The sequence below is a fragment of the Saccostrea echinata genome, unplaced genomic scaffold (genome assembly GCF_033153115.1).
Source record: "Saccostrea echinata isolate AGI-Se365-2 ecotype Australia unplaced genomic scaffold, CSIRO_AGI_Sech_v1 ptg000010l, whole genome shotgun sequence".
Classification (NCBI taxonomy): Eukaryota; Metazoa; Mollusca; class Bivalvia; order Ostreida; family Ostreidae; genus Saccostrea; species Saccostrea echinata.
In genome coordinates this window covers 7,300,146-7,325,741 of record NW_026889759.1, presented here as the reverse complement: position 1 = coordinate 7,325,741, position 25,596 = coordinate 7,300,146, and the positions used below count along the sequence as shown (strand labels likewise).

The window sequence follows — 25,596 nt, the reverse complement described above, 5'->3', positions numbered from 1 at the left end:
GTAGCTGCTCATTTCCACATCCTGGAGGGTCAATGTCCATCAGTCTTATCTTTCCCACTTGTTTCCACCAATTCCTGTCTGGCTGTAGCTGCTCATTTCCACAACCTGGAGGGTCAATGTCAATCAGTCTTGTCTTTTCCACTTGTTTCCACCAATTCCTGTCTGGCTGTAGCTGCTCATTTCCACATCCTGGAGGGTCAATGTCCATCAGTCTTATCTTTCCCACTTGTTTCCACCAATTCCTGTCTGGCTGTAGCTGCTCATTTCCACAACCTGGAGGGTCAATGTCCATCAGTCTTGTCTTTTCCACTTGTTTCCACCAATTCCTGTCTGGCTGTAGCTGCTCATTTCCACATCCTGGAGGGTCAATGTCCATCATCTTGTGATAAGAAATAAGACATAAGGATACTTCTACTTTAATAAACTATTAAATAACTGACAGAGTCTGGTTCTTAAAAAATGTATCCATATCTCATTGAAATTTTCACAATTTTTGTAGCTGTACATATATTTTCTAATTTTAACCTAGCTGTCATGTGAAAAACAGATCATATTATCAGGGATGTCACTGGTCAAACTCCGAAGAGAACCCTATATACTTGTACAGATAGCAGAATTTCCATTCAACAAAATTAAACTGATTATTTTTATTTTCAATATTGAATCTTTTTTATGGAATATATGATAATGCATACTTCGTATGAGTGTCCTTAGCCTAGCTGTGGTCTGGGTGGTCAACGTCCATCGATCTTGCCTTCTCCAGTTGTTTCCACCAATTCCCATCTGGCTCACAGTAGCTTCTCATTTCCACATCCTGGAGGGTCAACATCAATCGGTCATGCTTAGCTATGTTAAGGAAATCAATGGAAAATATTATCTTAACATGTTTTTAATATGTATTACCTTTAATAATCATTGTAAAAATGTTAACTATAAAATTGTAGGAAAGGTAATATAGTCACCAGTAATGAATAGGTTCATGTCGTACTTAGTACAATTTACACTGTATATATCAGCTGTGTGTCGCATGACTGGTGTAAAAATAGAATTATTAGGCTGAATGTAGAAAGTGACGCTAGTGCATGGGCATCCGGTTGTTTTTTGCAATAAAAATTGATATACATTAAAATTTACATTCCTTGCCTGAGAAGTGCTGGGAGCTAGTTTGTGCTGTTTGGAAAGTCCTCGCAATTTTGCCAAGAATGTGTGAAATAGCAAAAAATTTGCACTTCGCCATCACATCATAAAGAATTTAAAAAATATTCCTCAAACCACAATCAACTCCCAGCACTTTTTAGATTTACATGATATAAGCAATTAATATTCCGTATTTCAGCTTAAACAGTCTTAAACAGTCTAGTGTATGCCCTTCCCCTTCTAAGGTTTATTGCATGGGAATATGATTATAGGATTTGTGATTTTCTTTACATTATCTGACGCTGTGCTGCTAGATAAGATCCTGATAAATTATTTACACAGATGTTCTTAAGAAAAGTTTTGTTTTCAGTTTTATTGATTAGATGGAAAATTTAATGATGATTTTGTATTTAATTAATTATTTTTGTAATTATTAAACAAAGGGATCCATGCACTCCTCTGGATCACTTGTACTGTGTCAAGTCAAGACAAATAATGCCGTATAGGACACAAGATTTGTTTCTAGCAGTATTGTTATCAATTGGTGAGATTTCTGATTTTTAAATCGATTATGGATAAAACAAATGCATGCAACCTTTTATTTACATATCATCTTGTGGTTTAATTTATTTTTGCTACTTTTTTAATTTTCAATGATGTTACAATGATACTTAGTATGCCGTGCCTCACAAATGTGGTCTCACATTAAGCAATGTTGTCCAAAAGCAATAGAAATAGGATGATCAGGGATCAGCAAAATTCAGTAAAAAATCTTAAAGTAGATCTATTTATTTGCCTGTACATGTACTTTGTGCTCCTGTACTTGCCCCCAAGTCACTTTCACCATTTTGACTAAAGAAAAAAGTAGTTCTTAAGCACTATTTGAAAACCAATCTCATCCTCTACCTGATCATTAAAAATGATGAAAGTACTTTTTGGATTATTTATCATAAAAATTCTTTTATAATTATCTTATTCAATTGATCTTTCAATGACATCATCTACAGTGATAACTTATCATAGGTGAATAATGAGGGGATTTCTCTCGATGGAATACAAATTAATTTACCTGCCCAGCACGTGAGCACTAGACTGAGTGGTCCAGATTTCAAAAATCTGGTAAAAATACCCTTTCTTATTTCAACTTTGTATTCCTAGATGCCCAGGAGCAATGAAAAAGATTTTCAAACAATAATACATTACCATACCTCCACCCATCACCAGAACCCCTTGCAATTCACAATTTTGCAAGAGGCACACGTACTTTCTTGTCATTACGATGCACTAGGTTTGTTTGCTTAATAAACAGGAGAAGAAAATTTTTCAAAGAAATAATGTATTTCCACTATACATGTATAATAAATAGAGCCCTGTCTTAACACCAGAGGCCCTAGACCCAGGGGCCAAGAAATTCACAATTTTGGATGAGGCACCCCTACTTATCATAATCACACACTATTATGCACTATGCCTGCTAAATACCCAGAGGCAGGGAAGATTTTTAAAGAATTAACACAATTTCACTATGTATTTAACAGGGCCCTGACCTAACACCAAAACCCCTGACCCAGGGACTATGAGTTTTAAAAATCTGGAAGATTCCCCCTTGCTTATAAAAAATATGCACCTAGTTTATATGCTAAATATACAAGGAGACAGAAGAAGATTTTTAAAGAATCCATGAATTGCCGTTTTTACTATATGATCATTAGAGTCCTCCAAAACTCCTGACCTTGTGGCCATGAATTTCACAATTATGGTAGAGGGATCAGTATTAAAATATTACAATCATTTATTGCCAACAGTTTGACTGCTTGATGTCTGGGGGTGTTCAGAAGATTTTTAAAAATAGCACCAATTTTGATGGTTTTAGCCCTACTTTTCATACCCCTGGAAGACAGGGACCATGAAATTCTAAATTTTTGTATCCCTTTACCCATTGATGCCATATGCCAAAATTGGTTGAAATTAGTCCAGTAGTTCAATAAAAGAAACTAAAAATGTTTCCAAGTTTTTTGACTGATGAAAGATGCACTATACAGATGAAGACAGACAAAAAACAGATGTTAACTCAACTGATTTAAAAATGCTTAATTACCTTACTAAGCACTGGTTTATCAAGGTCAGGTCATGACATGCCTATATTGGTAGTCCATCTGGTCAAAGGTAACTTATTGATAAAAGGATACTTGTATAAATACATGTTTTATATTGTTTGCAGTGAGGAATTACTGTAAACCAACTTTTATTCACATTGCAAAAAATAACCAGGAATTTAGCTAACTTCTTTTACTTGCAAATATTTCTGGCAGCAAAATATTTGTTTTATTATTGTGTAATTATGTAAAAAAAAATTCCTCAGGCACAAATTTAGTCATCAAAGAGAGATTTTAATAAACTGATAAATAGAGAATAAATGTAGTTGTGAAAAATACTTGATTTACAGTTATTTCTAGTATAATAGAAATACCTAAGGTTAAATTTACACAGTGTTATATCTGACTGCATAGAGGGCCTCATGACATACTTCTGCTCTGGTTTCCAAAAGTGTAGATCCTTTGAGACAAGGTCTGTTCTTGCTATGTTTTTCCTCTTATCCAGGTGTTTGTCTTCTAGTGGTTCTGTGTGAGGACATAAAACTGAAGAAGATCAGTATATACACAAGCAGAGCATCCCCTCAGGACATCAAATAATGCTAGAATAGAGTTAAGACCATTACAGATCATTACCACTCAGAGCTTACTATGATTACTATGATATTATATTGCCTACAGTTTTCTTTAATCTGGATAATAAGTCCCCTACCGGTGAAACCGGAGGGGACTATAGGTTTCCTCTGAGTCTGTCCGTCCGTCTGTCCGTCCATCTGTCTGTCTGTCTGTCTGTCCCTCTGTCTGTCTGTCAGTCTGTCCCACTTGGTTTTCCGCACTTTTTTCCTAAACGCTTCCAGATATTGAGCTGATTTTTGGTATGTGAGTGTATCTTGATGAGTTACAGATCAAGTTTGAATTTCGTTCCGCTTCATTCATTTTTGACGGAATAACGGCCTTTTCAATTTTTACGGGTTTTCCGCAATTTTCTTCTAAACGCTTGTAGATATTGAGCTGCTTTTTGGTATGTGGCTTTACCTTGATTAGTTATAGATCAAGTTTGCATTTCGTCCCGCTTCATTAATTTTTGACGGAATTATGGCATTTTCAATTCTTAACGGGAACCAGATTACACTTGCCGGTAGGGGACTAGTATTGCTAATGCAATACTCTCAGAATGCTTGTTTATATAGTTACTTAACATTAATTCACATAGATTACTGTAAATCACTTTTTCTTTGTGAGAACCTCATCTTAATGTATATTATGCAACACCTTCTTATCACAAAAAAAATATTCTCACAAGTTTTTGTCTATAATTGAAAATTTTATAGAGCAATGACTGATTACAGAAATTCATGAAAATTTCACTTCAATTATAAATCGTATCTTGCGAAAATAAGGTTTCCCAAAAAATAAGTTATTGTAACAATTCTCAAATTTGTGTGTTGATAAAATGTATGTTTATTTATTTATTATCTCATATTTAATACAACCTGAAGCTTCATTCATCATCACGATATTTTTAAATTGTATTTTATTTGTTGTATGTCATTGCTTTACCTTATAATTCATTCCTGGACCATGTTTATCATATGTTTTGTACTTCCATTTTTCTCATGTTTCCAGTTATGGAAATTTATACAAAACTTTTACATAGAATTAGTTGACCAAATGGGTTGCACAATGTCACGTTTGGTTACTCGGCTATGTTAAGGAAGGAAATGGAAAATGCGATCTTAGTACATATGTACATTCTTAATACGCATTATTTTTAAAAATCTTTGTAACAAAGTACCTGTAAATATGTAGGAAAGGTAATATAGATATCCATAATGGATAGGTTTGTGGCTTACTCAGTACAGTTACATTGCATGTATCACCTGTGTGTCACGTGACTTATATAAAAATAGAATTGTTTAGTTGAATGTAGAAAATGAGGCTAGTGCAAGGGCAAACACATGTGTTTGGAGAAAAAAATTGATATATATATAAAAAAAGATTTACATCGGCTTCCCGAAAAGTGCTGGGAGCTAGTTTGAGCTGTTTTGGAAATACTCGAAATTTTACCGAAAAAAACGTATAAAAGCTCAAAATTTCCACTCTGCTTAAATTCTGTCATGAATAAAAATAATGTTATGCTGAGCAAAATCAGCTCCCAGCACTTTTCAAAATATACATGATATAAGCTATTGATATTCCATATTTCAGCTCAAACAGTCTAGTCTATGCCTTGCACTTTTGAGGTTAATCAGGTATACACTTTTCGTGTTAGAGATATTCTCTACATTTCCTGTCTTTGTGCAGCTCCATAGCACCTAGATAAATTAATAATCTACATTATTGTTTTAAATAGATTATTTCCTTTTGATTTTATTGATTAGATTTAAACATTGGCGATGGTTTATATTTTATTTAAGCATTTTTATAAGTATTAAAGCAATGGATCCACTCCCCTGGATCACTTGTACTGCGTCAAGTCAAAGCTAGTGACGTCATTTATGACACAAGATTTCCTTCTATAACTCGGCAGCATTGTTATCAAATGTCGTGATTTTACATGCTTTTATAAATAAATGATAAAATAAATGAATTCAAGTTGTTATTTACACATTACCATGTGGTTAAATATATTTTTGTTGCTTGTTAAAATTTTAATGACGTCACAATGGAACTTCTAATACGGTGCATCACAGATGTGAGCCCATGCCTTCCTTAATGTAGCCGAGTAGGTTATGCCATATATAAGTGTTAATGTCTAGTGTACAGTCAGAAATAGTTTTGGGGGGTTTTGTCTTCTAGAGGTGCAACGATACAGCAATACATTGATCATATTGATCACAAGGGCTGACGATACGTGTATCAAATCGCCATGTTCATTGTTTTGTTTGAAACTTCTACATACAACCTAACAAACTTTAATGTTTTAAAATGACTGAAAAAAAGGTAGCAGAAAAAATACAATGTCAAGACTATAAATCCACCTTTTATTAACTTTGGTTAGGGTTATCAAGATATTCTTTGTATATTTTCTATAACTGTGGAGGTTATCAAAGAATTATATGTTAAGATAAAGGTCAATTCAATTGTTGACAGCTGTATCATGATACATATTGTATCACATGACCGTATCATGATATGTATCATATCGTTAGGTAGTTTGCGATACTCAGGCCTAATGTCTTTGGTCATTACCAGATTTGGGGAGATTAATATTGTAGTCGTTACCAGATTTTTGGAATTTAATACCTTAGTCATTACTACAATGTCAATGTAAGTTTAATTTATTTATTTGTTTATTATTTATGAAATTAAATTTTAGAAATTTAAGTTTATTAAAACTTTGTCTGAATTTCAAGGGGGTCCTATAGTAAATCTAGCTAGTGGCATTGCATGATCATATATATTCATGTTGTTGTTGATTAGTTATTTATAATAAAAATTGGGATATCATCTAAATATAATTTTGAAAACTTTTCTTGTTGTTTTGATTCTTTTGTAATAATCCTCTACCAAGTTTATATTTAAGAGACTGGATCATAGCCCTAGGCTTGACCATATAATATTTATAAAAAATTATTTGTGCTATCCTTCGAACTCATAAAGACTCAAAGGTAACATTATCTAATAAGCCGGCAATTGCATATACCCTGAGAAATAATGAACAAAACATGGAAGAATAATAGAGACTGACCTACTGAAATAAGACAGAATCAGGCAAGTCCTAGGATTCTCCTTAATCCATGCTGTTCCTCTTGCTAGCATTCCAGCGCTGAACCCATCAATGACTGTGGCTCTGAAACGAAAGAGCAGAACAAGTGCAAAAGGGAGGGAGGGGGATGGGTTAGTACTTAGTGGGTGGTGCAAATACAAAAGAATGAATGAAGGAAAAACTCTTACCTCACATTTCTTAAGAACTAAGAATACCTCTTTTCCATCGATGTTGGCATGCTGTTCCTCCTTATAGACCGCCGCCAGCCCTAGCATTCCAGTGCTGAATCCATTGATGACTGTGACTCTGAAACGAAAGAGTATATTTAGTAATATTACTATATTTATGTGAGATTTTTTGATAGACGGAAATTTCTGAAGTAATCCTTTATGGAATTAAACAGGGAAAGCTAGGACCAATATGAGGAAAAATGTGAAATTCAAGGTCATAGGGTATTCCAAGGTAAAACAAGATGTGTTTGTGAAACACTGATGCCCCTGTATGGTAGCTTATTGCGAAGGTTAAAGTTTCTTAAATGTAAGTCAAAATCCAGGCCAAAAGATAAAAAATGTTGGTACCCAAAGAAAGGTCTTGTCTCGAGGAATATACCTGTGAAATTTGAAAGCCCTAGCTGCAACTGTTCAAAAGTTATGGCGAAGGTTAAGGTTTTTCAAACGTAAGTAAAACATCAAGGTCAAAGGGTAAAAGCGGTTGGTATCCAAACGAAGGTCTTGTCATAAGGATTACATATGTGAAGTATGAAAGCCATAGCACCAACCATTCAAAAGTTATGGACAAGGTCAAAGTTTTTTAAAAGTAGGTCAAACTCCTATGTCAAGGTCAAAGGGTCAAAGTGGTTGGTATCCAAAGGAAGATCTTGTCAAAAGGATTACATATGTGAAGTATGAAAGCCCTAGCTCCAACTGTTCAAAAGTTATGGCCAAGGTTAAAGTTTTTCAAAAGTAGGTCAAACTCCAAGGTCAAGGTCTTAAGGTCAAAGAGGTTGATATCCAGAGGAAGGTCTTGTCACAAGGAATAAACATGTAAAGTTTGAAACCCCAAGCACCAACTGTTCAAATGTTATGGCCAAGGTTAAAGTTTTTCAAAAGTAGGTCAAACTACAAGGTCAAGGTCAAAAGGTCCAAATTGTTGATATCCGAAGGTAGGCCTTTTCACAAAGAATACACATGTGAAGTTTGAAACCCCAAGCAGTTATGGCCAAGGTTAAAGTCTCATAAATTTTGCAAAAGTGGGTCAAACTCCAAGGTCAAGATTAAAAGGTCAAATATGATGGTATCCTAAGAAAGGTATTGTCACAAGCAATATACAGTCCCTGAAACGTTCTACTTTCCCATTTTTCCGTTCGCTCACCGTTCGTTCACAGTTTGTTCAGCGTGCGTTCACCGTTCGTTCACCGTGCGTTCACCGTTCGCTCTCCGTTCACAGTTTTGCATTCACCGTTCACCGTGCGCTCGCGTTCACCGTTCACAAAGCGTTCAGCGTTCGCTCTTCATTCCGTTCACTTTGCGTTCACCTTGCGTTCAGCGTTCACCTATCGTTCAGTTTTGATTGTCATTCAGAACTCCGAAGTGAAAGGACTTAACTTTTTGTAGGTAAGGAGTTACAGGTTTTTTTTTTAATTTAATAACTAACATATCGTGTTTGAAGAATCATTATTTCATGGGGGAAAATATCTACGATATATATATTTATTATTCTAACTTAGCTGTTAGGTTATTTATTAAATTACTCTGGAAAATAAACGTTGTTATAAGCACACTCTGTACCTATGTAGACCGATGCTGAAATATTAAATTTAACTAAGGGCAATGTGCAAATACTTCAAGCACTGCAACAATTTGTTGTTTTGTTTAATTAAATGTTTGTGATATAATTATCCAAGTAAAATAATTATGCAGCAAAATTACGAATATATTTATTTCTAACACGTTTTTTTTTTTTCAATTACTATAGAAAATATGATAGAACTAGTTCTGAGAGTTATACATAGTACTGCGGATATCCTGTTTATTTATTATCTTTGGAGTGAATGAAACTGATAGTGTGGTTAAAGGAAATATTTATTTAAAATGTAATGCACTACAGAATTTTCTCTACTATAATATGTTAAGTTTATAGTTATAGAGAAAAAAATTCTTTCTTCACCGTAACCGTTCGATATGATTTATACCCCCCCTTTCCCCCTAAATCAGTTATTTGGACAGTACTGTATTTCCAGAATATTTTAATTAACATTAAAAAAAAGTTAAGGTCTTTTTTAGAACAAAAATTTCAGTCTCAAAACAAACATGCATCTAAAAAAGTCACAAAACAATAGTAGTTCAAAATGTACACATGTTGGCGGTGGTATTTGAAATTGGCAGAGAGTATGTTTCAAATTCAAGTGTTAATGCCCAATGTATTTTATTCATTTATTATTTAAATGTTGGAATCAAATCTAGAAATGATAAAAATAAATGTTATAACTTGTTGGAAATACTCGCACTTCGCCTTTGATGTGACGAAACTTTCACACCTGCACAGTGTCGAATGATTTTGATTGACAGGACAAGCACGTGGACTTCGTGTGAACTTGAAGCAGGAAAATAAAAACGAGTATGACTGTCATACATACGGATATGATTTGTTGATTAAAAAAAAGTTACTTTCACTGTCTGATATATTTAGAAAAAAAATCAGAGTTTTTGTTTGATATAGGTACAAACATTTAGTGAAGCCTGAAAGGAGGGGGGGCTACATGTAAAACGGAATCTCTCTCTCTCATTTGTTTAATAAACACTATAACAGCATATTACTTAAATATCAAGTTCTGAAAATTGAATTTATAACAAATAATATGAATATGCATCTTTGTATTATCTTGTCCGAGTATAATCAAGGCCATCTACAGATACATGTAGAAGTCTGCTCAATAAATCATCATGAAAAATAGAAATGACACTATATATTATTGTATTAAACATTTAAAATACGAGCGTATAAATGCAAAACATCCACTGACCTTTGTAATTAATTTTTTTTTTCATTACTTTACACGAAATCGCCTTGACACGGAGATATATGAATGGATGTTACAACCGCTTTAATTCATTCTGTAAGTCAGAAGTTTTCTCTGATTTGTTATCAAATAAGAATAAACATTTTTATTTTCCAACTAAAAAAAAACATCTTTTATACTTCAGCGTTCTGCAACAATTACAATGTTTTAATGCGATAAAAATCGTGTGATTAAAAACTTAATGTGCATGCATCGTCTTTCTTAGGACAATTTTGGAGAATTTATTTTATTGACTTATTTATTCATTCATTTATTGGTTTACTTATTTATTATTATTATTATTATTATTATTTTTTTTTTTTTTGGCACCTAACATTATAATACAATAAAATAGTTTCAATGCAAGGAAAAGATCAGAGGCATTCCGAATATATCGTTCACCTTGCGTTCACCGTTCACTTTGCGTTCGCGTTTGCGCTCCGTTCGCATTCTGCGTTTGCTCACCGTTCACACATCGTTCACCAAGTTGCGTTCAGCGTTCACACATCGTTCACTCACCGTTCGCTCTGCGTTCGTTCAGCGTTCGTTCACCGTTCGTTCAGCGTTCGCTCACCGTTCAAGTGGGAAAGTAGAACGTTTCAGGGACTGTACATGTGAAATATGAAAGTCATAGCTCCAACCAATCAAAACAATCAAAAGTTATGGGCAATGTTAAAGTTGACAACAGACAGACAAACAAACAGACAGACAGGACAAAAACAATATATCCCCAGGATCTTTCAATCCAGGGGCATAAAAAATTGAAATTGAATATTTTAAATTGCTCATACCAATTTTATCAATATAGAAAGTTTCATGAAAATTTCATGAACCTTTTTTTAAAGATTACTTTAAAAATGGGGAGATCAAGGACATAAGACATGCAAAGGGGAAAAAAAAGACACAGATGAATAGCTCACACCAATATGTACCACGGTATACAAAGTTTGATAAAGGTGATAGTCAATTAATTGATATAAGGACAGGGCCATTTTATGCATAAAGTGAACCTAGCTCTTTGTATTAGTGTATGAAATTTAATGAGAATATCTTCTCACCAAATTATGTATAAGTGCATAAGCCTACATAAAAATACCTCAAATGGTTTCTTTAAAACTAAGCAAAATGCAAACTAAAGAAAAGTGAGGTCAAGGTCACAGGGAAAAGCAATGTCAAAAGTTTTTGATGCAGTTGAATAGCTCTCCAAAATAAGTATCAGCATATTAAGTTTGATAAACATAGGTAATCAGAGATTACAGAGCTCACCTCAACGAATGTTGTCTTTAAGTAAGGCAGAGTCCCACACTAAACTAATAATCTAGGAGTGTGCATCCCTAGATGCAACATTTATGCAATTTTGGTCTGATAGGGCTTGTAGTTACTTGGAAATAGACTTATCTGAAAACTTAAAACTAGTCACTCATCCAGAAAATGCAAGTCAAATCCAGCATCCGAAGCAAGTTTTGAGATTGTTCATCCCTTGATGCATCATCCATGCAAGTTTGGTTCAGATAGGCCTTATAGTTACTTATTGAGATCTGCTCCAAAAACTTTAACCTGGTTACTCATCTGGAAAATATATTGGCACCAGCTATCAATTAATCTCAGAGTTACATTATCACTCATCTTTGATGTTTTAAATCAACATTGTCTGAAATTCTTACATGATCCAGCATCCGAAGCAAGTCCAGTAGTGTGAATCCTTAGATGTATCATCCATGCAAGTTTGGTCAATATAGGGTTTAGAGTTACTTGGAAATGACATCTGCTCCAAAAACTTTAACCTGGTCACTCATCCGGAAAATGTAAGTCAAATCTAGCATCCGAAGCAAGTTCAGTAGTGTGCATCCTTAGATGTATCATCCATGCAAGTTTAGTCAATATTGGGGTTATAGTTACTTGGACATGATATCTGCTCCAAAAACTTTAACCTGGTTACTCATCTGGAAAATATAGGTCAGATCCAGCATCCGAAGCAAGTCCAGTAGTGTACATCCTTAGATGTATCATCCATGCAAGTTTGGTCAATATAGGGTTTAGAGTTACTTGGAAATGACATCTGCTCCAAAAACTTTAACCTGGTCACTCATCCATAAAATATAGGTCAGATCCAGCATCTGAAGCAAGTCCAGTAGTGTGCATCCTTAGATGTATCATCCATGCAAGTTTGGTCAATATAGGGGTTATAGTTACTTGGAAATGACATCTGCTCCAAAAACCTTAACCTGGTCACTCATTCAGAAAATATAGGTCAGATCCAGCATCTGAAGCAAGTCCAGTAGTGTGCATCCTTAGATGTATCATCCATGCAAGTTTGGTCAATATAGGGGTTATGGTTACTTGGAAATGAGATCTACTCCAAAAACTTTAACCTAGTCACTCATCCAGAAAATGTAGGTCAGATCCAGCATCTGAGGCAAGTTCAGTAGTGTGCATCCTTAGATGTTTCATCCATGCAAGTTTGGTCAATATAGGGCTTATAGTTACTTGGAAATGAGACCTGCTCCAAAAACTTTAACCTGCTCCAAAAACATTAACCTGGTCATTCTTTAGCTGAAATTGCAGCATCTGAAACCTTGACTGGTACAATAATACACACCAGAAGCATCCTCCATGCATCTCTGACTAATATAGGCCATAGAAGTACTTGAAAAGAAAACTGCTCCAAAAACCATAACCTGGGACGCCGACACAGACGCCGATGGTACATGTATTACATAAGCTCCCCCAACTTCATTGAGGTGAGCTAAAAATATATTGAATGGTTTATTTAAACTGAGCTAAACACTAATTTAAAAAAAAAAAAGTGTGGTCGAAATCAAAGGAAAGGTTGAGGTCAATAAATGTTGATGAAGTTGAATATTACATCAGTATGTATTACCATATGAAGTTTGATAAAATTATCATGAATGGTTTCTTGAAAATTTTGCTGAACACAAATTTAAGAAAAGTGAGGTCAAGGTCAAAGGAAACATCATGGTAAAAAAAATAATGCAGTTGAAAAGTATACTTTAGTATGTATCAGCAAATAAAGTTTGATTACACTATCTTGAACGTTTTTTTTTTAAACTGAGCTAAACACTAATCAAAGAAGTGAGGTCAAAGGAAAGGTCAAGGTCAATACCTGTTGATGCAGTTGAATAGCTCTCATCAATATCAACCAGCATATGTAGTTTGATAAGTATACCTTGAACAGTTTCTTTGAAACTTAGCTTTGAAATGAGCTAAATGCAAAGCATGATGAAAGGACAGATGGAAAGACAGAAGGATGGAAAGACAGAAGGATGGAAGAGGGACATGACAAACTCTATATGCCCCAGCCATATTTATGGCAGGGCATAAAAATTACATAGTTGATTAGCTCTAATCAATTTGAATGAAGTGTGACAAAAATATCTTGAATGTTTTTTTAAAAAGGATCAAGGTAAAAAAAAAAAAGACACATTTGTGAAGGTCTTATCTGTTTGTATCTTTGTATGAAGTTTGGTAAAAATATCTAGAACTATTTTTTATTATATAACAAAGAAAATTTTACATCAAATGAAAAAATTAAGTGGGGTTAACATCAAGTGACACTCAAGGTCAGAAAATTATGACATACTAGTTTTTATAGACCCACCAATATACATCATATATACAAGTGTGTATAAGTTTTGATGAAATTATTATGGAAATTTTTTTTTAAACAGAGTAAATGCAAAATAAGTATAAGTGAGGCAAAGGTCAAAGGGAAAGTCAAGGTCAGAAAATAATGCCACAGTTGAATAGCTCTCATAAAAATTAAGTGTTTCCACTAATAAAAATCTTTGTGTAATTTATGCATAAAAATAGTCATTACCCTCTTAAACATCACACCAAAGGGTCAGAAGAAATATGAAAACAAGCTTTAATAAGCCTACATGAGAAGTTTCCACGAATAAATTCTCACTTTAATTTCCAAGTGACATATCATATGATTGATACAACATCAACTTTCTCTAAAATTTTTCGAACAATCTATCAAATTCTTAAGGTTTTACCAATGGACAACATGCCCAAAAATTTATTTTTACAACAGCTCCAAAACTATGTGAGGTATAAAGTTAAAACTTTTACAGTTTATAAATATATCATTGATTAACAGATAGAAAGTATCACTTAAAAACAAATATTTAAAAAAATATATTTTTTGAGAAAGAACAATTTTAAAAAATTTGGATATTTTAAAAAAATGCACCTCCTTAATTCTGTACTTTTAGTGAAAACCATCATTGAAGAAATAATATATGTTTATCATTGAAGGGCAAGTTGGACGTGAATGGTCTCTGAAAGGCGGTTATTGAAAGCATGATATGTATAAAGACAAGACCCCTATAAAATCCGCCATTTTGCAATGTATTTTAGGTTTCAAATCTTAACATTTGGACAAAATCAACAGGGAAAACAACTTTCCAGAGGCTATCGAAGTCCAACTTGCCTTTCAATGATAAACATATATTGTTTCTGCAATGATGGCTTTCAATAAAAGTATAGAATTAAGTAAGTGTATTTTTTAAAAATATATGCATTTTTTTAAAAGAATTTTTCTCGATAAATACATTCTTTAAGTATTTGTTATCAAGTGATACTTTCTATCTGTTAATTAATGATATATTTCTAAAAAGTAAAACATTGAACTTTATAAACCACATAGTTTTGGAGCTATTGTAAAAATAAATTTTGGGACACGTTGATAGTTTGGCAAAACCTTAAAATAGAAAGTAATAAAAAAAAAAAAATCACATTTGACATCAGCATATTTATTTCAGTTTGTATCTTACCATCTTAGGGTTGGCAGTCTCCTCTACACACCCCTGGGGATAGAGGGCTGCATCACACTGCATCTCTACAGTAGAAAGACAAGACATCAAGAGAGGTCACAATCTGCTTCAAGTGAGATGAGAAAAAAAAAAATCAACACGGTTAATACAGGTTTAAGACATGAATCTTACCCTCTCTTCAATGAGCGGTGGCAGTCGATCCCTGCTCTCCAGAGTGCTGCTGTACGTCTCAGTGGGATCGACGCTCCTGAAAACACACAAAGTCAGGAGGTCAAAGGAGCACCCTAGCTGCTCTGATCAAGTTATAATGCAAAACAGGAATCCAGAAGTGCTACAAAAGCAGCCTGTTACTCACCGCTTTGGCCAATGTTGGCCGCTAGACAGGGCTGGGCAATGGGGTCGTCTCCGTCTGTGGGCTGGGCGGCTGGCTGCTTCGGCGTCGTCCCTCGTCCGGGTCCCTGAAAATATACAACTGAGAAGAGATTAGTAAAAATTCAAAACAGGGAAACAAAGCACAGAAATTCACAACAAAATAAGTTGAAAAACAAGTTAGCAGATGAAGACAGTTAGATCAGGAAAGGGCATAAAGGGGGATTGAGGGGAAGGGGGGGGGGGATGGTTAGTTATGTTAGATTAGGGGAAGTGTTTAGGAGACAGAGAAGAGAAGAAGAGACAGAAGGAAATAAATTCAAAAAGCTTCTCTATTAGGCTTCCTGGTTGCGGAATTGGATCCTGGACTTCTGCTGGGCTCTGCTGGGCTCTGCTGTTTGCTGTGCATCCTGTCAATTGGAAGTCAAGAGGTCAAAGGCTGATACGATCAACATCCATTGGCAAGGAAAAGATCATGAAAAGCTGCAACAAGTAGAGTGTGAATCTTACCTCCTCTTCTCTACTTGACTGCAGTTGGGATCCGTCCGGGTCAGCAGACACCTCCTCTTCGGCTAATAAAGCAAAACCAAGACATCAAAACAACTTCGTCGAGTTACAAGAATTCACCCAGTGCAAACAGCAGAGTTAAGATATCCTTAACACAAACACACAGTAATGAAAGTGCACACAGTGCAAGATGAGTACATTGCGTCTTACCTGCACGTCAGGGATTGACCCCACTCCATCACACAACTGCTGCCTGCAGGTGACGGTCTGCTCTTCTTCCACGGAACCAGACCAGTCCAACCCCCGTACCTGTTAACAAAGATGTCTACAGGTCAAAGCCCGAGTAACACACCCGCAACAAGGAACGAGTAACAAAAGTCCACAGAGTGCAAGGAGTATACAGACTGCAAGTCTCATTACCTCCAATGCTTGGGTTGGCCGCAGTGTATCCCTGAACCCTTTGCACTTCTTCCGGCAGGCCGCAGTCCGCACTCTGGATCCAGAACAGCCAAACCAGGACCTGTTAACAGCAAATGTGCAGTAGTCAAACAAGTGTGCTTAGACCAATGAAAACAGTAGAAATGAAGAAACTCCACAGAGCGGGAGGCGTGCACAATGCATCTTACCATCCTTGGCTTGGCAGTCTCCTCTTCACACCCCTGGGGATAGAGGGCTGCATCACACTGCATATCTACAGTAGAAAGACAAGACATCAAGAGAGGTCACAATCTGCTTCAAGTGAGATGAGAGAAAAAAAATCAACACGGTTAATACAGGTTTAAGACCCGAATCTTACCCTCTCTTCAATGAGCGGTGGCAGTCGATCCCTGCTCTCCAGAGTGCTGCTGTACGTCTCAGTGGGATCGACGCTCCTGAAAACACACAAAGTCAGGAGGTCAAAGGAGCACCCTAGCTGCTCTGATCAAGTTATAATGCAAAACAGGAATCCAGAAGTGCTACAAAAGCAGCCTGTTACTCACCGCTTTGGCCAATGTTGGCCGCTAGACAGGGCTGGGCAATGGGGTCGTCTCCGTCTGTGGGCTGGGCGGCTGGCTGCTTCGGTGTCGTCCCTCGTCCGGGTCCCTGAAAATATACAACTGAGAAGAGATTAGTAAAAATTCAAAACAGGGAAACAAAGCACAGAAATTCACAACAAAATAAGTTGAAAAACAAGTTAGCAGATGAAGACAGTTAGATCAGGAAAGGGCATAAAGGGGGATTGAGGGGAAGGGGGGGGGGGATGGTTAGTTATGTTAGATTAGGGGAAGTGTTTAGGAGACAGAGAAGAGAAGAAGAGACAGAAGGAAATAAATTCAAAAAGCTTCTCTATTAGGCTTCCTGGTTGCGGAATTGGATCCTGGACTTCTGCTGGGCTCTGCTGGGCTCTGCTGGGCTCTGCTGTTTGCTGTGCATCCTGTCAATTGGAAGTCAAGAGGTCAAAGGCTGATACGATCAACATCCATTGGCAAGGAAAAGATCATGAAAAGCTGCAACAAGTAGAGTGTGAATCTTACCTCCTCTTCTCTACTTGACTGCAGTTGGGATCCGTCCGGGTCAGCAGACACCTCCTCTTCGGCTAATAAAGCAAAACCAAGACATCAAAACAACTTCGTCGAGTTACAAGAATTCACCCAGTGCAAACAGCAGAGTTAAGATATCCTTAACACAAACACACAGTAATGAAAGTGCACACAGTGCAAGATGAGTACATTGCGTCTTACCTGCACGTCAGGGATTGACCCCACTCCATCACACAACTGCTGCCTGCAGGTGACGGTCTGCTCTTCTTCCACGGAACCAGACCAGTCCAACCCCCGTACCTGTTAACAAAGATGTCTACAGGTCAAAGCCCGAGTAACACACCCGCAACAAGGAACGAGTAACAAAAGTCCACAGAGTGCAAGGAGTATACAGACTGCAAGTCTCATTACCTCCAATGCTTGGGTTGGCCGCAGTGTATCCCTGAACCCTTTGCACTTCTTCCGGCAGGCCGCAGTCCGCACTCTGGATCCAGAACAGCCAAACCAGGACCTGTTAACAGCAAATGTGCAGTAGTCAAACAAGTGTGCTTAGACCAATGAAAACAGTAGAAATGAAGAAACTCCACAGAGCGGGAGGCGTGCACAATGCATCTTACCATCCTTGGCTTGGCAGTCTCCTCTTCACACCCCTGGGGATAGAGGGCTGCATCACACTGCATATCTACAGTAGAAAGACAAGACATCAAGAGAGGTCACAATCTGCTTCAAGTGAGATGAGAGAAAAAAAATCAACACGGTTAATACAGGTTTAAGACATGAATCTTACCCTCTCTTCAATGAGCGGTGGCAGTCGATCCCTGCTCTCCAGAGTGCTGCTGTACGTCTCAGTGGGATCGACGCTCCTGAAAACACACAAAGTCAGGAGGTCAAAGGAGCACCCTAGCTGCTCTGATCAAGTTATAATGCAAAACAGGAATCCAGAAGTGCTACAAAAGCAGCCTGTTACTCACCGCTTTGGCCAATGTTGGCCGCTAGACAGGGCTGGGCAATGGGGTCGTCTCCGTCTGTGGGCTGGGCGGCTGGCTGCTTCGGCGTCGTCCCTCGTCCGGGTCCCTGAAAATATACAACTGAGAAGAGATTAGTAAAAATTCAAAACAGGGAAACAAAGCACAGAAATTCACAACAAAATAAGTTGAAAAACAAGTTAGCAGATGAAGACAGTTAGATCAGGAAAGGGCATAAAGGGGGATTGAGGGGAAGGGGGGGATGGTTAGTTATGTTAGATTAGGGGAAGTGTTTAGGAGACAGAGAAGAGAAGAAGAGACAGAAGGAAATAAATTCAAAAAGCTTCTCTATTAGGCTTCCTGGTTGCGGAATTGGATCCTGGACTTCTGCTGGGCTCTGCTGGGCTCTGCTGTTTGCTGTGCATCCTGTCAATTGGAAGTCAAGAGGTCAAAGGCTGATACGATCAACATCCATTGGCAAGGAAAAGATCATGAAAAGCTGCAACAAGTAGAGTGTGAATCTTACCTCCTCTTCTCTACTTGACTGCAGTTGGGATCCGTCCGGGTCAGCAGACACCTCCTCTTCGGCTAATAAAGCAAAACCAAGACATCAAAACAACTTCGTCGAGTTACAAGAATTCACCCAGTGCAAACAGCAGAGTTAAGATATCCTTAACACAAACACACAGTAATGAAAGTGCACACAGTGCAAGATGAGTACATTGCGTCTTACCTGCACGTCAGGGATTGACCCCACTCCATCACACAACTGCTGCCTGCAGGTGACGGTCTGCTCTTCTTCCACGGAACCAGACCAGTCCAACCCCCGTACCTGTTAACAAAGATGTCTACAGGTCAAAGCCCGAGTAACACACCCGCAACAAGGAACGAGTAACAAAAGTCCACAGAGTGCAAGGAGTATACAGACTGCAAGTCTCATTACCTCCAATGCTTGGGTTGGCCGCAGTGTATCCCTGAACCCTTTGCACTTCTTCCGGCAGGCCGCAGTCCGCACTCTGGATCCAGAACAGCCAAACCAGGACCTGTTAACAGCAAATGTGTAGTCAAACAAGTGTGCTTAGACCAATGAAAACAGTAGAAATGAAGAAACTCCACAGAGCGGGAGGCGTGCACAATGCATCTTACCATCCTTGGCTTGGCAGTCTCCTCTTCACACCCCTGGGGATAGAGGGCTGCATCACACTGCATATCTACAGTAGAAAGACAAGACATCAAGAGAGGTCACAATCTGCTTCAAGTGAGATGAGAGAAAAAAAATCAACACGGTTAATACAGGTTTAAGACATGAATCTTACCCTCTCTTCAATGAGCGGTGGCAGTCGATCCCTGCTCTCCAGAGTGCTGCTGTACGTCTCAGTGGGATCGACGCTCCTGAAAACACACAAAGTCAGGAGGTCAAAGGAGCACCCTAGCTGCTCTGATCAAGTTATAATGCAAAACAGGAATCCAGAAGTGCTACAAAAGCAGCCTGTTACTCACCGCTTTGGCCAATGTTGGCCGCTAGACAGGGCTGGGCAATGGGGTCGTCTCCGTCTGTGGGCTGGGCGGCTGGCTGCTTCGGCGTCGTCCCTCGTCCGGGTCCCTGAAAATATACAACTGAGAAGAGATTAGTAAAAATTCAAAACAGGGAAACAAAGCACAGAAATTCACAACAAAATAAGTTGAAAAACAAGTTAGCAGATGAAGACAGTTAGATCAGGAAAGGGCATAAAGGGGGATTGAGGGGAAGGGGGGGATGGTTAGTTATGTTAGATTAGGGGAAGTGTTTAGGAGACAGAGAAGAGAAGAAGAGACAGAAGGAAATAAATTCAAAAAGCTTCTCTATTAGGCTTCCTGGTTGCGGAATTGGATCCTGGACTTCTGCTGGGCTCTGCTGTTTGCTGTGCATCCTGTCAATTGGAAGTCAAGAGGTCAAAGGCTGATACGATCAACATCCATTGGCAAGGAAAAGATCATGAAAAGCTGCAACAAGTAGAGTGTGAATCTTACCTCCTCTTCTCTACTTGACTGCAGTTGGGATCCGTCCGGGTCAGCAGACACCTCCTCTTTGGCTAATAAAGCAAAACCAAGACATCAAAACAACTTCGTCGAGTTACAAGAATTCACCCAGTGCAAACAGCAGAGTTAAGATATCCTTAACACAAACACACAGTAATGAAAGTGCACACAGTGCAAGATGAGTACATTGCGTCTTACCTGCACGTCAGGGATTGACCCCACTCCATCACACAACTGCTGCCTGCAGGTGACGGTCTGCTCTTCTTCCACGGAACCAGACCAGTCCAACCCCCGTACCTGTTAACAAAGATGTCTACAGGTCAAAGCCCGAGTAACACACCCGCAACAAGGAACGAGTAACAAAAGTCCACAGAGTGCAAGGAGTATACAGACTGCAAGTCTCATTACCTCCAATGCTTGGGTTGGCCGCAGTGTATCCCTGAACCCTTTGCACTTCTTCCGGCAGGCCGCAGTCCGCACTCTGGATCCAGAACAGTCAAACCAGGACCTGTTAACAGCAAATGTGCAGTAGTCAAACAAGTGTGCTTAGACCAATGAAAACAGTAGAAATGAAGAAACTCCACAGAGCGGGAGGCGTGCACAATGCATCTTACCATCCTTGGCTTGGCAGTCTCCTCTTCACACCCCTGGGGATAGAGGGCTGCATCACACTGCATATCTACAGTAGAAAGACAAGACATCAAGAGAGGTCACAATCTGCTTCAAGTGAGATGAGAGAAAAAAAATCAACACGGTTAATACAGGTTTAAGACCCGAATCTTACCCTCTCTTCAATGAGCGGTGGCAGTCGATCCCTGCTCTCCAGAGTGCTGCTGTACGTCTCAGTGGGATCGACGCTCCTGAAAACACACAAAGTCAGGAGGTCAAAGGAGCACCCTAGCTGCTCTGATCAAGTTATAATGCAAAACAGGAATCCAGAAGTGCTACAAAAGCAGCCTGTTACTCACCGCTTTGGCCAATGTTGGCCGCTAGACAGGGCTGGGCAATGGGGTCGTCTCCGTCTGTGGGCTGGGCGGCTGGCTGCTTCGGCGTCGTCCCTCGTCCGGGTCCCTGAAAATATACAACTGAGAAGAGATTAGTAAAAATTCAAAACAGGGAAACAAAGCACAGAAATTCACAACAAAATAAGTTGAAAAACAAGTTAGCAGATGAAGACAGTTAGATCAGGAAAGGGCATAAAGGGGGATTGAGGGGAAGGGGGGGATGGTTAGTTATGTTAGATTACGGGAAGTGTTTAGGAGACAGAGAAGAGAAGAAGAGACAGAAGGAAATAAATTCAAAAAGCTTCTCTATTAGGCTTCCTGGTTGCGGAATTGGATCCTGGACTTCTGCTGGGCTCTGCTGTTTGCTGTGCATCCTGTCAATTGGAAGTCAAGAGGTCAAAGGCTGATACGATCAACATCCATTGGCAAGGAAAAGATCATGAAAAGCTGCAACAAGTAGAGTGTGAATCTTACCTCCTCTTCTCTACTTGACTGCAGTTGGGATCCGTCCGGGTCAGCAGACACCTCCTCTTCGGCTAATAAAGCAAAACCAAGACATCAAAACAACTTCGTCGAGTTACAAGAATTCACCCAGTGCAAACAGCAGAGTTAAGATATCCTTAACACAAACACACAGTAATGAAAGTGCACACAGTGCAAGATGAGTACATTGCGTCTTACCTGCACGTCAGGGATTGACCCCACTCCATCACACAACTGCTGCCTGCAGGTGACGGTCTGCTCTTCTTCCACGGAACCAGACCAGTCCAACCCCCGTACCTGTTAACAAAGATGTCTACAGGTCAAAGCCCGAGTAACACACCCGCAACAAGGAACGAGTAACAAAAGTCCACAGAGTGCAAGGAGTATACAGACTGCAAGTCTCATTACCTCCAATGCTTGGGTTGGCCGCAGTGTATCCCTGAACCCTTTGCACTTCTTCCGGCAGGCCGCAGTCCGCACTCTGGATCCAGAACAGCCAAACCAGGACCTGTTAACAGCAAATGTGCAGTAGTCAAACAAGTGTGCTTAGACCAATGAAAACAGTAGAAATGAAGAAACTCCACAGAGCGGGAGGCGTGCACAATGCATCTTACCATCCTTGGCTTGGCAGTCTCCTCTTCACACCCCTGGGGATAGAGGGCTGCATCACACTGCATATCTACAGTAGAAAGACAAGACATCAAGAGAGGTCACAATCTGCTTCAAGTGAGATGAGAGAAAAAAAATCAACACGGTTAATACAGGTTTAAGACATGAATCTTACCCTCTCTTCAACGAGCGGTGGCAGTCGATCCCTGCTCTCCAGAGTGCTGCTGTACGTCTCAGTGGGATCGACGCTCCTGAAAACACACAAAGTCAGGAGGTCAAAGGAGCACCCTAGCTGCTCTGATCAAGTTATAATGCAAAACAGGAATCCAGAAGTGCTACAAAAGCAGCCTGTTACTCACCGCTTTGGCCAATGTTGGCCGCTAGACAGGGCTGGGCAATGGGGTCGTCTCCGTCTGTGGGCTGGGCGGCTGGCTGCTTCGGCGTCGTCCCTCGTCCGGGTCCCTGAAAATATACAACTGAGAAGAGATTAGTAAAAATTCAAAACAGTGAAACAAAGCACAGAAATTCACAACAAAATAAGTTGAAAAACAAGTTAGCAGATGAAGACAGTTAGATCAGGAAAGGGCATAAAGGGGGATTGAGGGGAAGGGGGGGATGGTTAGTTATGTTAGATTAGGGGAAGTGTTTAGGAGACAGAGAAGAGAAGAAGAGACAGAAGGAAATAAATTCAAAAAGCTTCTCTATTAGGCTTCCTGGTTGCGGAATTGGATCCTGGACTTCTGCTGGGCTCTGCTGGGCTCTGCTGGGCTCTGCTGTTTGCTGTGCATCCTGTCAATTGGAAGTCAAGAGGTCAAAGGCTGATACGATCAACATCCATTGGCAAGGAAAAGATCATGAAAAGCTGCAACAAGTAGAGTGTGAATCTTACCTCCTCTTCTCTACTTGACTGCAGTTGGGATCCGTCCGGGTCAGCAGACACCTCCTCTTCGGCTAATAAAGCAAAACCAAGACATCAAAACAACTTCGTCGAGTTACAAGAATTCACCCAGTGCAAACAGCTGAGTTAAGATATCCTTAACACAAACACACAGTAATGAAAGTGCACACAGTGCAAGATGAGTACATTGCGTCTTACCTGCACGTCAGGGATTGACCCCACTCCATCACACAACTGCTGCCTGCAGGTGACGGTCTGCTCTTCTTCCACGGAACCAGACCAGTCCAACCCCCGTACCTGTTAACAAAGATGTCTACAGGTCAAAGCCCGAGTAACACACCCGCAACAAGGAACGAGTAACAAAAGTCCACAGAGTGCAAGGAGTATACAGACTGCAAGTCTCATTACCTCCAATGCTTGGGTTGGCCGCAGTGTATCCCTGAACCCTTTGCACTTCTTCCGGCAGGCCGCAGTCCGCACTCTGGATCCAGAACAGCCAAACCAGGACCTGTTAACAGCAAATGTGCAGTAGTCAAACAAGTGTGCTTAGACCAATGAAAACAGTAGAAATGAAGAAACTCCACAGAGCGGGAGGCGTGCACAATGCATCTTACCATCCTTGGCTTGGCAGTCTCCTCTTCACACCCCTGGGGATAGAGGGCTGCATCACACTGCATATCTACAGTAGAAAGACAAGACATCAAGAGAGGTCACAATCTGCTTCAAGTGAGATGAGAGAAAAAAAATCAACACGGTTAATACAGGTTTAAGACATGAATCTTACCCTCTCTTCAACGAGCGGTGGCAGTCGATCCCTGCTCTCCAGAGTGCTGCTGTACGTCTCAGTGGGATCGACGCTCCTGAAAACACACAAAGTCAGGAGGTCAAAGGAGCACCCTAGCTGCTCTGATCAAGTTATAATGCAAAACAGGAATCCAGAAGTGCTACAAAAGCAGCCTGTTACTCACCGCTTTGGCCAATGTTGGCCGCTAGACAGGGCTGGGCAATGGGGTCGTCTCCGTCTGTGGGCTGGGCGGCTGGCTGCTTCGGCGTCGTCCCTCGTCCGGGTCCCTGAAAATATACAACTGAGAAGAGATTAGTAAAAATTCAAAACAGTGAAACAAAGCACAGAAATTCACAACAAAATAAGTTGAAAAACAAGTTAGCAGATGAAGACAGTTAGATCAGGAAAGGGCATAAAGGGGGATTGAGGGGAAGGGGGGGATGGTTAGTTATGTTAGATTAGGGGAAGTGTTTAGGAGACAGAGAAGAGAAGAAGAGACAGAAGGAAATAAATTCAAAAAGCTTCTCTATTAGGCTTCCTGGTTGCGGAATTGGATCCTGGACTTCTGCTGGGCTCTGCTGGGCTCTGCTGTTTGCTGTGCATCCTGTCAATTGGAAGTCAAGAGGTCAAAGGCTGATACGATCAACATCCATTGGCAAGGAAAAGATCATGAAAAGCTGCAACAAGTAGAGTGTGAATCTTACCTCCTCTTCTCTACTTGACTGCAGTTGGGATCCGTCCGGGTCAGCAGACACCTCCTCTTCGGCTAATAAAGCAAAACCAAGACATCAAAACAACTTCGTCGAGTTACAAGAATTCACCCAGTGCAAACAGCTGAGTTAAGATATCCTTAACACAAACACACAGTAATGAAAGTGCACACAGTGCAAGATGAGTACATTGCGTCTTACCTGCACGTCAGGGATTGACCCCACTCCATCACACAACTGCTGCCTGCAGGTGACGGTCTGCTCTTCTTCCACGGAACCAGACCAGTCCAACCCCCGTACCTGTTAACAAAGATGTCTACAGGTCAAAGCCCGAGTAACACACCCGCAACAAGGAACGAGTAACAAAAGTCCACAGAGTGCAAGGAGTATACAGACTGCAAGTCTCATTACCTCCAATGCTTGGGTTGGCCGCAGTGTATCCCTGAACCCTTTGCACTTCTTCCGGCAGGCCGCAGTCCGCACTCTGGATCCAGAACAGCCAAACCAGGACCTGTTAACAGCAAATGTGCAGTAGTCAAACAAGTGTGCTTAGACCAATGAAAACAGTAGAAATGAAGAAACTCCACAGAGCGGGAGGCGTGCACAATGCATCTTACCATCCTTGGCTTGGCAGTCTCCTCTTCACACCCCTGGGGATAGAGGGCTGCATCACACTGCATATCTACAGTAGAAAGACAAGACATCAAGAGAGGTCACAATCTGCTTCAAGTGAGATGAGAGAAAAAAAATCAACACGGTTAATACAGGTTTAAGACATGAATCTTACCCTCTCTTCAACAAGCGGTGGCAGTCGATCCCTGCTCTCCAGAGTGCTGCTGTACGTCTCAGTGGGATCGACGCTCCTGAAAACACACAAAGTCAGGAGGTCAAAGGAGCACCCTAGCTGCTCTGATCAAGTTATAATGCAAAAC

The 25,596-nt window shown here is 39.6% G+C and overlaps 4 long non-coding RNA genes across 4 annotated transcripts; all 4 read right to left on the bottom strand.

Moving 5' to 3' along the window:
* Nucleotides 1-134: 134 nt before the first annotated feature.
* On the bottom strand, nucleotides 135-15,187 carry LOC133184668 (uncharacterized). Its single transcript, XR_009720837.1, has 3 exons — nucleotides 15,152-15,187; nucleotides 696-846; nucleotides 135-379 (listed from the first exon to the last, which is right to left on the bottom strand). It is a non-coding gene; the product is annotated as an uncharacterized LOC133184668 (long non-coding RNA).
* Nucleotides 15,188-15,440: 253 nt separating this feature from the next.
* Nucleotides 15,441-15,953, bottom strand: LOC133184667 (uncharacterized). The gene is made up of 3 exons (XR_009720836.1): nucleotides 15,883-15,953; nucleotides 15,676-15,737; nucleotides 15,441-15,575 (listed from the first exon to the last, which is right to left on the bottom strand). It is a non-coding gene; the product is annotated as an uncharacterized LOC133184667 (long non-coding RNA).
* Nucleotides 15,954-18,316: 2,363 nt separating this feature from the next.
* On the bottom strand, nucleotides 18,317-18,961 carry LOC133184666 (uncharacterized). The gene is made up of 3 exons (XR_009720835.1): nucleotides 18,891-18,961; nucleotides 18,684-18,745; nucleotides 18,317-18,583 (listed from the first exon to the last, which is right to left on the bottom strand). It is a non-coding gene; the product is annotated as an uncharacterized LOC133184666 (long non-coding RNA).
* A 5,211-nt stretch (nucleotides 18,962-24,172) lies between these two features.
* Nucleotides 24,173-24,936, bottom strand: LOC133184665 (uncharacterized). Its single transcript, XR_009720834.1, has 3 exons — nucleotides 24,866-24,936; nucleotides 24,659-24,720; nucleotides 24,173-24,558 (listed from the first exon to the last, which is right to left on the bottom strand). It is a non-coding gene; the product is annotated as an uncharacterized LOC133184665 (long non-coding RNA).
* Nucleotides 24,937-25,596: the final 660 nt, after the last annotated feature.